We start from the raw sequence: 14,917 nt of genomic DNA on the forward strand, positions 1-14,917 counted from the left end.
CACTGCATGCTCCCTTAAAACACAGAGCAATATTTTTTCCACCCTTTAGTTATTTTTCGTCTACTATACAAGTTGGAGTAGAATGACATGAATCAGATCTAGTAGTACCAGTCATTCATAGCATTAGCACCTTTACAACCAATATTCAGAGTGGTTTTATACAAGAGTTAAATGTTATACATGTAAAACAAGGGATAAATCTTCATGTGCATATTTAAGCCTTCCAAATCCTGAATCATTTGAATCATACAAATCATGTTGTGGTACTCAAACGGTTAATGACTACAGCCTTCAACCCTCCACGGGACAGAAAAAGCACCATCACATCCGCTCTACAACTATACAAGCTGCACAGGACATGCCATTTGTTCAAGACTTCAGGGAGTCATGGCAGGGTCCTAGTTCCTTGACTTCCCCAAGCTTCCTCCCAGCATTTGAAGTGCAGACAGCAATAGTTTGAATTAACATGGCAGTAGTCTTGTCTCTACAATTTTTTGAGAGACTGGCTGTGAGGAAGGCTCAAAGTTAGCACATAGTTAAATGTTTTCAGAAGAGTCACCTAATATCCTGATAAAGCCTGTTGTATGACTCCGCCTTGAAGGGAGCAGCTTACTCCTACATCACTGAAAAACAGCAATTCTGGCCTCGTAGCTTGTGCAATCCTTTCTTATTTCTGATAAGCCTCAGTGCCATTTGAAAGGTCTTTTCAGAGAGTTTATGACATAGTGACTACATAAGATGTATGCAGGAGAAAGACACCTTCTATCTCTACAGCTGACTGCACTACTCCTGCTTTATTGGAAGCTTCAGTTCCAGTAATCAAATGATGACTGCTTTCACTGAGCAAAACAAGACAGACTAAATCCTCACAATCACAGGCAAGAGGTGCAAAGAGTTAAAGGGCTCAAAAAACCCACAAGTCAAATTCAAATATACATTAAGAAAGTCTCATGATGTTGGAAGGAGAACAGGGAATCCCAGCTCTTGGATTGGCATTGCAAACTCCCAGAGCACAAGCAAGTACAACTGCCACATTTGGCACCACTACGCACGATGCTGTTAAAATGCCAGGTTTAGACAACATAATGCTGCCAAGCCCACTCAGTGGAGCACATGCTCACTTAAAAAAACCAAAGAAAAGCCCCATCCTCAAAATGCTGATTCCTCAAACATTCTAGCCTCCACAAACTCATTTCTATTTATTTTGCCTTGCTAATGGCCTAACAAATTAGAAAGAGGCTTATGTGTGTCAGATTAAAGCTCTATGATAATGTCTTTAATGTTTTATTTTAATATTAAATTTAATTAGGACAGCAAAGAGGTGGTGAGCAGGGAGGACTGAAACCTGGAAAGCGTCACCAGCAGCTCCTTTTCAACATCTGAACTGGAATGGCTTTTAGCCAGATGAGCAATTACTCCAACAAGAGAGACAACCCATGCATGCGAGGCCCATATGCTCCTGCCTAGCCCCAACGAGGAGCCCTGGGAAGTTCTGTCGCTTCCCACTGTTCTCCAAGCAGCTCCAAGAGGCACCCCATGCTCACAGCACTAACCCCTCAGAGGACATGGATCTCAGGAAGACAGCCACCCCAAATCTTTCTGTCCCTCTAGCTTTCAAAGTAGCTGCCAGCTGCCAAGTGTCACTTGCAGGAGGCAGCAGGGACAGAAAGCTTCAGGTTTGTGTGACCTCTCTCTGCTCCAGCTCAGTGGGGAGGATGTGCTCAGAGCCAGCTTCCTTCACAGCCAGGCAGCAGGGCAGCCAGCCTCAGCTGGGACAAACAGACCGCCATGCTGGGGTGAAGTGACATGCCTTAATACCCACCCAGCGAACAGAGAGGATAAAAAGCAGCCCTTATGATGTGCAGCGTGAGAGCTCCTTGCAACAGCACAGATGTTAACATTGATGGCACTACAGAAGAGAGCTCCTCTCTAGAGAGGTCCAAGCCCCTGCACTGTTTACACCAGCACTGACAGACATGTCCTGGTGACCCAAGTCACCATGCCTCTGTGCAGACACGTAGCTGCCCTAGGAGAAAGGCAGCTCCCCAACCAGGTCAGCAGCAGCTCATATCCTTCACGCTTGCTCAACACAAGGTTACACAGCTTTAAGTCTCCATGACACGCTTGCTGTGCTGAAGTACTGCAAGGTCCTGTCCTGCAGAGCACTTACAGCCCGCAAGGGCTCCTATAACTCAAACCCTGTCATTGTCATCAGGGCAGCAGATGACAAAGCTGTTCGCGGACAATCATGGAGGAGGTACTGCTTGATCAGCTAAAGTTTAACTGTGCACATGCTGCTAGCATGTCACACTAGTGCAGTAAAGCCACTCTCTCGCAGATTAAGCTAATACTATTTAGTTACTGATGTACATCAACCAACTGGCAGTTAACTGAGGGGCTGTGGTCCCTGCAGTTAACATAATTGCTTTAAGATACAGACACACACTGACAGCTGTAGTAGTCTGATCACTCCCAAGCAGCAGGGAAAGAGGCTCAGAAGCCCAAGTCTCACATATACCTCAGAATGCAGAGGTCTTCAAGTCTTCTGCCTTGACTGTGACCACATCATGAGCCAGGTTCCCAATCTCGCCTTTTCAAAAAAGCATCACCACAGTGATTCTCTTTTCAAAGCACCTCATGTCCCCAGTCCATATGAAACTAGAACAGCTTGCATTAATAGTAGCTGTTGCATATCACATTTACACAGAGCCCTTTGTCCAAGGATTACAGACTTTCCAAAACTTAATTAATTAAGCTGTAACCCCCCCGCCCTCCATAAGGTGCGTTAAATTCTCTGTCAGCATTTTTAGACTAAAGCACTATTTTACTGCAGTTATTAATTGGCTGTAGGTTTCAAGTTCCTCACCCAGGGAAAGATTCAATTCCTGCCTTTCAAGCACAAAGCTTAAAGTCAGGATTCTTAGGGCTTCCAGTTTTAGGTTCTGCCATTGATTTGCTTTCCTGACATTAGACAGGTCATTACTGCTTATCCAGCCAGCTGCTCCCTTGGGGTGGCAGATACCCAAGGGATTAAAACAGGTACCCAAGAACAACTGGCAGCATACCTGCTGTAGCCTCATGTCTGAAATGAATTGTTCAGGACTAACTTTTCCTTTGGATGGTCTGACATCATGTCGCAACTGCTTTGTTTCTCATTGTACTGGCAAGCTTCACCTTGTCCTTCTTGATTTGTGTGCAAAGCCATCACGTAACTACAGTGTGATTTGTCTTGATGTTCTGGGCTAGAAGACACAGATACTACAAAGCCTCTGGGTGACTCTGGTCCAGTCGACTCCCCTGATGCCATTTGGTAAGTTCCCAGGGTCAGGCTTGACTCTTGCTGTACAACACCTAGCACAGTCAGGGCCCAACTAAGATGAGGCTCCCCGATGCCACTACCACTACACTGAAGTTTCCTACTTTGTCTCCAACTCCAACCTGTACCTTATGCTTCTTCTGCTCCTCTCCACAACAAGAGCCTTCTTACCCATTCATATTTTTAAATCTGAGCAGAAAGACAAGGTAGTCCAAACAAACAGCACAAATCAACCTCCTTATTTCACAGTGCTCTGACCTCCCATCACAGAAGACGACAGAAAAATCCAGATCATTAGAGCAGTGGCCATTTCACAGCTACACACAAAATCCTTTATCTTGTGCAGAGCTGTGGCCTCACATCTCCAGCGAAGTCAAAGGGATTTACCCGTGCACAGCAGAGAGCTCATATGCCTCAATTCCCCCACCTCCCAATGATTCATGGATTATGCTGCCTAACCTCTCAAAATATTGCCAGATCCTGAGGTCTGACAGGGTTGTGTCTATATGACCTGTGTCACAGTAGAAATATTCTTTATTCTCTGTAGAGAGCAGTGGGATTTTTAGAGGGTATACTATGGGAAATAGACACCTCTATTTTTGTCTCCATTGCAAGAGAAGCAAACAAGATCACTTCATATTCAGGCCTGCGAGGGAAGTCAAGCGAAGTGGAATCCACAGACCTCCTAGGGATCTGCCTATGCTAAAATGACTGCAAAAGAGAGTTGTGAACGCAGAGAGCACATCTATTGGCATCTGTACATAACGTGCACTGGGAAAAAGACTACCAAACAGCTGGAAAAGGGACTGCCTAGAAAAAAGAAAACACACCAATGGAGATAAAGGGTACCCTGAGCAGAACAAGCCTCCCTCACCCTTAATCTAACTTGTATTGCACTGGGCCCCACAGAGTAAATGGTTTCGTGTCAGAGGTTGCCACTGGGCTCAGCACAAAGGGAAGCGGGCTGATGTGCAGAAGTGGAGTCCCTGCTTTCTTTTGACCCAGCCAAACAGGCCCCCCACTTACTACATAACCTTGTGCTCAGCTCTCAATAGCTGACTGCCATGATGAAGAGATGCTACGCCGCTGGGAAGAAAAGGGTTATGAGGACAGAGTTTAAAAATAAATCAACTTTTGTGTTGTTTTGGAAGTAATCTATGAAAAAGATTTGGTTGTAAAAGGCATTGTATAAATGGAGGCACTATTATTGTTTGACAATAAAAACACCAAACAGTTTTCTTATATTTGCTTGGAATAAAACCATTTTGCAGATGTCTTCAGACAGGCTTGTTAACTGCTTTCCGCATCTTAATTTTCCCTTTTAGGTTTTTATTACATTTAAATTAAAATTATGCCTGTAAGCAGTCAAGGGCAACTTTTAACAAGTCTATCATTGCTGAACTTTTCACTGTTCACATCTATCACCTTTGCTCAGGAGCCTGTAAACAAAACTTACGCCTTTTCTGATATCCCTCCTCTTCTCTGCTTAAGCAGGAACGCTTCTCCTAACCTTTGTGCTTCTAAAGAAGCTCCTTCCCATGGCATATTACTGCTCTAATTACTCATCACAACAGAAGAGCCAAAAGCCCTTCTGCATGTTTATCCAGAACAATGCTCATGAGGAAACAAACCCTATCCCAAAGAGCTAGAATGCAAGGAATAACATGCAACAGAGAAAAAGGTACCTTTTTCACTGAGCAGTTTAGATAATAGACATGGTCAGGAAGAGCAAAGCCAAAAAACCCAACATCTCTTCCCAGTGCAAAATTTTAGCTTTAATAAATCATCTTGGAACAGGAAAAGGTTTCTTAAAATACCTTAATGAAGTATCTTAATAAAATAAGTGATCTGTGTTATTAGGTTTCAACAAGAATTCATCCAGTAGTTTTGGTTACTACAAGAGACTATCCTCCATCATCCTCTTTTTTCCTGCACGCACAACTTGTCCTGCTTCCCTCAACAGCAACGCTTAAGTACTTACACAGTTTTCTACTGATTTACACTTTCTGAAAAGCAGAACCAAGGACTACAGTGTTGGACAATGTCCTCATAAGAGTCAATAAATGGGACTACCTCATAACAGAGGTTACGGGTGCACTGAGGTTTCCTAAGCTTAATTCGCTCAGAGGCTCCCAACATAGAATAAAAATCATCCTCTATCACAGCAGTGCTGGCAATAGCAGACACATGAGGAGACATTCAGCTGTGAGACATTGTGCTCATTGCCTGAACAGCCTCTCCCCTACCTCCTCCGGGACACAAGAAGAAAGCTTTCTTTTCTGAGTATTGCTTTGAAGTAGCCTGAGCACAACTGTTCAGTAACCCCTTTAAAATGAAAGCTGCATCTAAATAACCAAAGCACACTAAGAAATACCAATGGGAAATACCTCCATAGAGATTGCCTTCTTGCTCTTGCACATGTATATTTTCAAGGTTCTTCACTTCAGTGGGGGCAGCTGCAATTGCTGCAGGCCAAATTAATGTGGCATGTTGAAGAGGAGATCAGCACACCTGCTCTCTAATAAAGGTTTTACTTCTGTTGCTATATTTATTATTGCTTCAATCTAAAGTAAATGCTATGCAGACTCAAAGCCGCTCTTTGCTTATGGGGAAACAGTGAGAGCCCCCAGGTACATCCAAAGCAGAGAATTAGGTAAATAATTAAGTTACCTCATATACTCTCAGTTAATTCCCATGTCTGGATTTAGTTCATATTTTCTGGGTTGAATATGTCATGTTACATTAGCTATAACTATTGCGCTAAAGTAATATTCAGGCTGTTTGGGGGTTCTCTTGATTAATGAAGCTTCCTGGGATGGATTCTCACAGGACCAACACATACCAGGAAGAAGAGATGCTTTTGTGTATTTAGCACTTTTGTTGCCTGCAGATGCACTGCCAGGTTTGCAGAGCTACAAACATCTCAGTCACAAGGACAGACTTCATCAACAAAAGGTTCCAACAGCCCTTGTAAAGGAAGCCAGCCCATTTTGCTCAGCACAGCCTCATCACCTGAAAATTTAGGAGAGGTGCTTCACAATGTATGCAAGCTGTCAAACATACTACAGTCTGAATTACAAACAGCACTTCTCTGCCATCAGAGGGAAGTGCATTGTGCATTTTTGGGCTCACCTACACAGGTAAACTAACCAAACCATTTCACAGCTATTCTGAAAGAGAGCCCACACAGAGCTGTTTTCAAATATGCCGTCTAGAGTACCTTGCTTTGCAATACCCACAAGAATCTGTTTCCCTACCCAGACAAATCCTGATACATGTAAAACAATAGCACAGAGCTAGCTCAAAGCTTATCAGTAGCATAAGTAAAATGTAGTTTTCCTGTCCCAAAGACTAAGGGCCAGGCAAGGACAAACTGCTCCTGCAAGGGACTGCTCCACAAGCCCTAGCAATTGCTTACTTTGCTCACAGCCCAAGTTTACTTTGTAACAGGGACCACTTCAGGATGAGAGCCTTGTCCCTCATCACTCACCTTAACCATACTGTCCTTATTTTAAGTGCCTCTGCAGTGTGCCTGAGTGCCTACACTTCCCTCAAGTCTGATTTCTGTTCACCAATGAATTAAGTGTTCAAGCTTTCTCTGAAGATGCCATTATGATCTTTTTTGGAATGTGTTTCTACATTACACTAGCTCTTTTGAAAATTTGCACATGTATTTGTAAACCTATACCCAGTGTACCACAGGCACTCCTGGAATAAAAACATAAGTACACCATCTATGTACAGAACAGCAAGATTTCAAAATATACTGAAGAAACATAATGCTGGTAACCTATGATTTTAGCCATAAGAGGTAACCAGCAGATGTTAAGATGCAGCTTGAACAAAGTGAGATTCTCCCTAGGGTTTCAAAAAACATCTTATTTGCGTGTTTCTATGCAAACTGAAATTCTCACCAGGGATTCTTTCAGATGCTCACACCTTTCCCCCCCGAGCTGCCACCACCAGAGTAAGCCAAACTGCACTGCTAGCTTTATTTCCCATTTAAAGTGGAAGAACTTTCCTTCTCTTCCAGTTCTCCAGTCTAAACCGGAATTCAGGCAAGCAACATCTTAATGCAGAAAATTATAACAACAGACTCAGCATTAGGCAGTTGTTTCAAATCAAACCCCAAGTTAAAGTTTATTACCAAATAATACCTGCATGGCCACTTCTGTCCTGTGCCCTTTGCACTGCCAGGGAGCACTTCACACACCTAAGAGATTTGCTCTGTGTGTTATTTGCTCAGCATTGATTTAGAGCCCACATCAATACTCACACCTTTCACTAATTTTAGTGGTGAATGATTGTGCTCCTCATTCAGGGCTCAGAAAAGATGTCCTCAATAAAACTGCAATGTCCCCATTATGCATCCAGGGGATTTTTAGGAGGCCTGTCTTTGTGCTTCCCCCCCCAAGGGATGCGACTATTGCTCTCCCTCATTAACTCTTTGTTAACTTTCGCCACCCACAGACGGCCATTTACCCTGTAGGCTAAGAAAATACTCACATTGTAAGTAAAAAGATACAGCATTTATCAAGTTAAACAAAGTACAATGAACGAACAGCACTGGAATATTAGCTGTAAGTAAATAACAGCATCACCAGTTCATCAATTAGACTGGGGGGAGGGGGAGAAAAAAGGAATACAAGCTATAGTCAGCAGATTGTTTTGATGGCAAACATTAACTCTGAAAGGTTTTGGTTATTAAGAGCTGCAGCAGCTCAGCACGGAGACTCGTGCTGTTTACTTTGCTTATTAACACTTGGGGTGCATGTTTGGAGAGGGTGCCATGGTGCATGCATACTAACAACCCTATAATCTACTCGAGTAAGGCATCCTGGACACCGTTCAAGAACTGCAGAGAAAAGAAGCATCTCCTAGCAGAGCCAGCAGACTTGCCAGGGACGTGCGCCTGGTAAACAGGTACTTGCTCAGCAAATCCAGCTACACACCGTGCTCCTCAGGAGTCACCCATTGCTCTGTATGCATTCCTGCATCACGAGCACACTTGAGGCTTAAAGATCTGACTGCAAAGCTTGAGGCAACATGGACGATTTTCATCATTAAATTACTGTTTTTCCAAGGCAAATATACTGCATACATAAATTACTGCTAACCTCCCCACAACATACAGCAACCTCAAACAAGAAGTGAGGAGCCTGGCTGCTCACAGGAGGGACATTGTGGGAAAACATAGCTCCTGCAAGTTGCCAACAACTTACACAGTGACCAGCACCACCTCCAGGAAGAGAAAAAAAAAAAAAAATCCCCTAAAGCAAAAGTAGAGCATAAAACATACCGTTAAGTTTCAGAGAAGCTACCCAAAACATCTCCTGCTGAGCTTTCAGTATCCCTTGGTGCTCACTATGGAATCTTCTGGAACCACTCCTGCCTCACAGCACCCCCCACCACGTGCGGGGCTCCTCCCCTTCCTTTCCCTCCCCTTTTCTCTCTTTTTCTTCTCTTTTTCAAACGGCCACACCTGAAGTCCCTCGGGTGCCCACCCCGGCCCACCTGAGCTGTGTCAGCACCCAGAGCCACCAACGCGCCTCAGGTGGGCCATGGCAGAGGGGGGGCAGCTGTGGGGAGCGACCGCTCCGAGGGGACCTCCTTCTGTTGTTTGCTAGCTCTGTTACAGGCTCTCAAATCTTTACTTCTTTCTTTCAAAAGAAAAGCTTTTTAAAATTTATTTATTATCTGATTTGTCTGGATAATTTCCTCCTTAATTACCCTCTACTCAAATCTGTGTCTAATTACAAAAGGGTTGCACTTCAGTCCCACCCAGATTTAATTCTAGCCCACACCAGTCTGCTGTTACTTAGTTTGCACCAAAGCCTTTATTTGTGGCTGTGGAGGGAGAGCAGAGAGGAAGGGGCAGGGTGTCTTTTAGAGCCAGTGGCCTTGCAGCTCAGCAATGGCTCCATGTTCTCACTCATCTGTAGGTACCAGGGTCCTGGCTCTCCCCTCCCAGAGGAGCTGAACCTCGCTCCTTCAAGAAGCCCCTTCAGGGGAAAGCAGGGGTAAGTCTTATGTGCTTCTTTTTGGGGTTCAGATAATGATTGTGCTGCCTGCTGATACCAGTCATGGTCCATATGTAGGAGCTATCCTAGAGTGTTGTATGTCCTTAAGGTTGCAAAAATATTCATTCAGAAGTAGCTGGTTTTCAGCCCACAGATGGGAAGCTGTGAATTGTGTATTAATTCTCAGTGTAGAGCTGAATGGAGAGTACACTCAAGGTTTGGTTTTTCTTCCCTCTCTTTTTCTTCCCCCATGTAGTGTAGAGGTATCTCTAAATGCCTGTCTAATTTATAGTTTTTTGCTGGGCAGGACTGTCCAGGCCCTGGTAGGAGCAGGTTCCTGGTGTCACACAACCGGCTGGCTGCTTTTGGTGTGCTTTCGCTGGGCTGGGGTGTGCAGCCTTCACAAAGTGAGTACTCACCTAGGGAAAGTGGGGCTGTCCTGGTTAGCAAAGACAGGACAGATGGGTCCACACCACTTATCTCTTTCCGAGTGGAAAGAGAGCAGAGGGACTCTCCAAAAAAATGCAAATGTTCTGTGGAGTTTCTGCCCTGTTCCTGATGGTGGTAGTGGTGAGGCACTGAGCTGGGGTTTGGTGGCCATCTCTCTGTGCCCAGCAAGCTCTCTGGGTCTGGCCTGCGGAGGAATGGTTGTATCTTAACTGTGGAGTGAGGGGGTCTCAGCTGTAGCAGCTTGTGGCATTGTGACCTGAGGGTGCTGGTTCAGATGGTGGCTAGCATGTGAGAGCAGCTGAAGCAAATCAAAGTTTAGGGAGTGTTGTCCTGGTATGTGATACTGAATTATCAACCTCTCTACATGAGTAATAGTGACCTAGAGCAAAAATGCAATATAAGCGAGTCCCTAGCAATTCCTAGACACTTCTACTGGCTATGCCATTTCTTGTTATGCTTCCAGGCTGATATCGCACTTCCAGGCATGAGCCCCATTTCTACCTGCCCCCATGAACCTGCTTCAGCATTATAAACCAAGTGCCCGGACCCCATGTGGGAGCTGCTGCCCTGAGTTTTTCCCCTTATACAGAATTTCTGTAACTTTTCTCCTGAGTTTAACATGAATGAAAACATGAACAGTCTTGTGAATAGAAAATGTGAGGCTGCATGGTACGTTTTTAGCACTCTGCATCAGGGATTAGATGCACAACTCCTGTTGCCATAGCTTTCATTCCTCTGAGACTTAAGCGTGTCACACAAGCTGAATGAGGTACACAACCAAAGCGGGGGGGAGAGAGGTATACAACAAAGGAGGGGGACCACAAGCAAAGCAGGAATCCTTTCTTTTAATTTCAGCCTCATGATTCCACATTTATGATGTCAATAACTTTAAGCTGTAAACAGCAAGCTAACAAAAGCCATGTGTGGGAGGGAGTTAAATCTGAGCTCAAGATGACTGGCATTCCTTGCGATCACTAGTCAAGCCTGCTCCAAAGACCTGCGTGTTCATTATGGGCTCTTATTAGCACTGACAGCATTCCCAAAGGAGATGCCAATACCAGAACAGACCAACAGTCCCATTTAGTCTCTTGTGCAGTGGCCAGTGCCTGAGTCTGGGTAGCAAAGGTAGGAAATTCTTCCTGATTCACATAATTATTCACAGCAGTCCCCAGTGCACCCTGCAGACTGCTAGAGGAGGTGACAATAAATGGGAAGGTGTCTGCAGGAGTTCGTTCATTTTTTTTCTTTCTCTGTGGAAGGTAAAGGGGGAAAAGTTATGTTTCAGTCAAGGAGGCTTCCTTGAGAACCTTACAGATGAGCAACAAATTGTTTTCTTTGACAGTGTTTGTAAGAGGTGCCAACCCACGCTTGGGCTGTTAAGTAAGCAAACAGCTGTTCAGTGCTGGTATCCTGGGTGGCGTTGGTTTTGCTTGGAATGAGAAGTCAGCCACAGAAAAAAAGGCAAAAAAACTAAGGAGGGCAGGGGGGGAAACCTGAAGGAAGAATCCCAGTGACTCTGCATAGGTGGAATAGCTGTGACAAAAGGAAAGGGCAGAGTTTATTTTTCATCTCCTGCTTGTGTCAGTCTTTTCAGTTTTTAAACTTAAAAAAAGCCAGAAGTCCTTCAGTTATATTTTGGAGATTATTGCAAGGTGAAGCTCTTACAGTTGGCATCAGATGATTGTATCTGTCCTAATTAAGAAGCAATGTTCAGCCAGTCATGTTTTCTGGGTACCAGAGATGCTGGTCCGTTCCACATCCAGTGTGTTGGATTAGAAGCTAACAGCAATTGTAGCATGGGATTTAGCAAGGAAACAGCCAGAAAGCGGCTGTGAAGTGTGTAGCAAGTACAGGTGGACTGAGGCTGTGGGCTCAAGAGGCCCATGTGCTGGGTTAGAAAGGTGGGGAAAGGCAGGGGATGGAGGCTGGGTGCAGACTGGTGGAAGCACACTCCAAGTGTGCTTTAGTGGTGCATTGCTGATCACCTCTGGAACCATTCATCACGGGTGCTGCCTTTCCAGCTGTCCCTTCTGCCCTCTGCAGTTCTTTGGATCTTTCTTTGAGGTCTCTTCCTGTGACAAAAATGTGTCAGGGACAGCAGGCAACCTGTCTAAAAGCCTAAGGGTCAAAGGAATTAAAAATCTGAGATGTCTTTAGGGAAAAGATAATAATGAAAGTGATGAGGCTCAATTGCCTTCAGTCCATTTGCCTTTTAATTCCATGATAATGGGCACCAATTAGCTTATGGCAACACTCATCTTTGAAATATTCACTGGGATGCTATAAAATTGGCTTCAACTTGTCTCATCTTTTGCGGGGGGGGAAGAATCTAAGGAAAGAGTTGTACGGTTTTTTTAATTTAAAAGAAAAGGAGAGGTGGATATTATAGTGTCATGTTTCCACTGTTCCCAATATATTTCTCCCCAAATCAGTGTCATCTTTTGTAGGTACTGCTTCCCATCCTGAACGGCTCAATCCCAAGGCAAAGTATCACAGCTTTATTGGCAGTGTGGGTGTGGAGTTTGAACTGTGTTTTATTTATTTGATTTGATGTAGGACTCCATAGTACAGAGCTGAGGAGGAAAAGCAATTATTTCCAAGTTTTGAGAGACTGGTTTTTTTGGACTTTTAAGTGAGCTGTCTTTAGAAAGTCATGTCCAGTAGTTGCATTGGCCAGGTAGCAGAGAGCTTCTAGTGTAGTCCATTTTTTAATTTCCAAAATTAAAAATCTACCTGGAAAATGTCCTTGCCAAAGTCTTTCTGCTGATAGCCTCACGTGACCTGTCACCTTGCTGTTGCAGACAAGTTGTACATTCTTCTAGTTGAACAGCAGCTGCCTGAATTCAGTTCTCAGCTCTTCTACACAGTCTTAGACAAACCTGCGAGGGTTCATCTGAGATGGTGGTGGTAGAGCTCCAAGATCTGTTCCTTCCCTTCAGCGAAAGTCACGGCTGGCCACGGTGTCAGCAGAAAATGTCACTTTGAGAGGGTTTTTCTCTGGTGAGGACAGATTGCCTCATTCCTTAATAATAGAGAGAGCTGTCCAGAGGACCAGCCAGCCAAGTTCCTGTGAACCTCACTTGAATGAATATGTGATACATTTTATTTGCATTTTTCATGCAATTTCCTAATTTGGCTCCCTCTAGCCTTGGGCTGGTCTCCCTATTACAGTATTTAATTGAAATAAAATATGTGCAACACCTGCTACGTTTGGACTCTGAGCTCACCTGGGGTCTCTGCCACAATATAAATAATAATAGCTTCAAATTATGTTTTTGAATTATTTGCTTTACACTTCCATAACATTGCATAATTGAGCAGGGCTGCAGATAGGTTGTTTTTCTGGTACAAGAAATGGCAATTGCGCAGGGTAATTCAGTTTCTAACAAGATGGTGGAAGACTGCATGAAGGAAATGTCAGAATGTTAACCCACATATTCAGGCACTTGTGTGTCTTGAGCAAATGGGCTCTGATTTACTACTATGGCTCAGAATCAGGTTTTGACCTGGGAGATCTGGAAGGAATGTCAAGACCCCTGTGCTGCCAATGTCTGTGCTGAGACTTCTTGTTACCACCTCCTGACTGTAATGTAACATAAGTTTATGATGCAGCTATGGGCTGGATACCCTTGCTTAGGCATTTTCCATGCTTCAAGCTCTGAGGGTCAGCGTGTACTAGTGCATCTCAGCCCTCCTTAGGAGTTACCACTCCTAAACAGAGGTGCCCTTTGCACATCTATCTTCCCTGCTGCTCCTGCCTTTTGAAATGAAGCTCTGGCTGTCAAAAGAGGAGACTGTGAACTAGGGAGGGGGAACATGTACCTTGTTCCAGTCCTCCCCCCCCCAGACAACAGCCATGCCCAGGCAAGCAGAGTCACCATCCACTGTCCTAATTGAATATTTTGTTTTCCCTTCACTGCAGCTTCATTTTCAGATACCAGTGACAAACAAGAAACTGCAGCACGTGCATATTTACACCTTGTTCTCATTTCAGCTTCCCTCCTGGTGGCTCTTCTGCCCGAAGTAAATGCAGGAAAGGAAGGTGATAATAGAGCTACCGATTAACCAGCCCTGTGTGATTGACTGAGGTACAAGCTGGGTGTAACAGCAGTGCTAGCGAGAAGCTTCCCCCACCCCCCTCTTCCAAATCATATATTTTTCAAGTTCACATCAATTACTTACGTTTCCAACTGGATAAACTTGAATGAGAAGGCTTTCTGTAATCTGCTGACAAGACAGTGAAGCACTTTTTGTTAGCTCCTCCTGATGCAATCTAAATTGGGTGTTTGCAGGAAAGAAATCTAGCGTGGAGCTAGAAAAGATTAAAAAATGGAGAGAAAAGGAAGGAAAGATATTAAGTTAGAGCCTGTGTTAAGGTTCTAGTTCTGGTCTCTTGTGCAGGGAACACATGCCTGTTTGAGGCTACAACTGAATGAGGTGTAAATATGCTTCTGAAACAAAAGGTGCCTGTGTGCTTGTATAGCTACTTCTGGTGAAATTCCTCTGAAGATTGGAAGTACCAAAGAGAATCATCTTGCTAACAGGACCTTGGAAACAGGAGTGGTAGAAGAGAGCAGGCATCTGCATCCCCTGACATGGCGCTCACCCTTTTGGGGGGGATCCTTAGTGGGAGAGAGATCTCACAGACACCCCTGCCATGGACAAAAGCAGCAGTCAGCCTTCACAGTCACCTCTGAGATGGAGGTCCAGGCCTCGCTGGTTTTCCTGCTCACAAGAACGTCTTGCTTTTCCTAAGAGCTTGGGGCCAGCAGCTGGGAGGTTTATGTCAATGCTACAGCCTGTTACTGTGTGCTGGGAATGCACTGTGCTCTGGGGGTGTGTGTACATACAGATGTGATGCAAACTTGGCACATCCATAGCAAGCTGTGTGAGAGGCACTAGCACCTTCTTCATGTAGAAGCTCTGGTTAAAATGGTGTTACCAGCTGTGCTGTAAGCTTCCGCAGGCCTCAGCCACCCAATAGAAACCTCTGGGAGACCTGCTCAAGTTCTCTGTTAGTCTCTTGACGGCTTTAAGCAGCAGTAAACATCTATACTATCTGAACATGTTACATAGCTCCATAGCTAAAGAAATTTCCTACCTTAAGGAGCTTAGTATTAAGATGGATGGG

The 14,917-nt window shown here is 44.5% G+C and overlaps 1 long non-coding RNA gene across 3 annotated transcripts in view; it reads left to right on the forward strand.

Annotated features, from left to right (window-relative positions):
* Positions 1-9,189: 9,189 nt before the first annotated feature.
* Positions 9,190-14,917, forward strand: part of LOC127025194 (uncharacterized) — a 142,287-nt gene continuing 136,559 nt past the window's right edge. For all 3 annotated transcript variants that reach the window (XR_007767632.1, XR_007767631.1, XR_007767630.1), the window contains exon 1: positions 9,190-9,336. This is a non-coding gene — a long non-coding RNA (uncharacterized LOC127025194). The remainder of the gene's footprint in view (positions 9,337-14,917) is intronic.

The sequence above is a fragment of the Gymnogyps californianus genome, chromosome 22 (genome assembly GCF_018139145.2).
Source record: "Gymnogyps californianus isolate 813 chromosome 22, ASM1813914v2, whole genome shotgun sequence".
Lineage (NCBI taxonomy): Eukaryota > Metazoa > Chordata > Aves > Accipitriformes > Cathartidae > Gymnogyps > Gymnogyps californianus.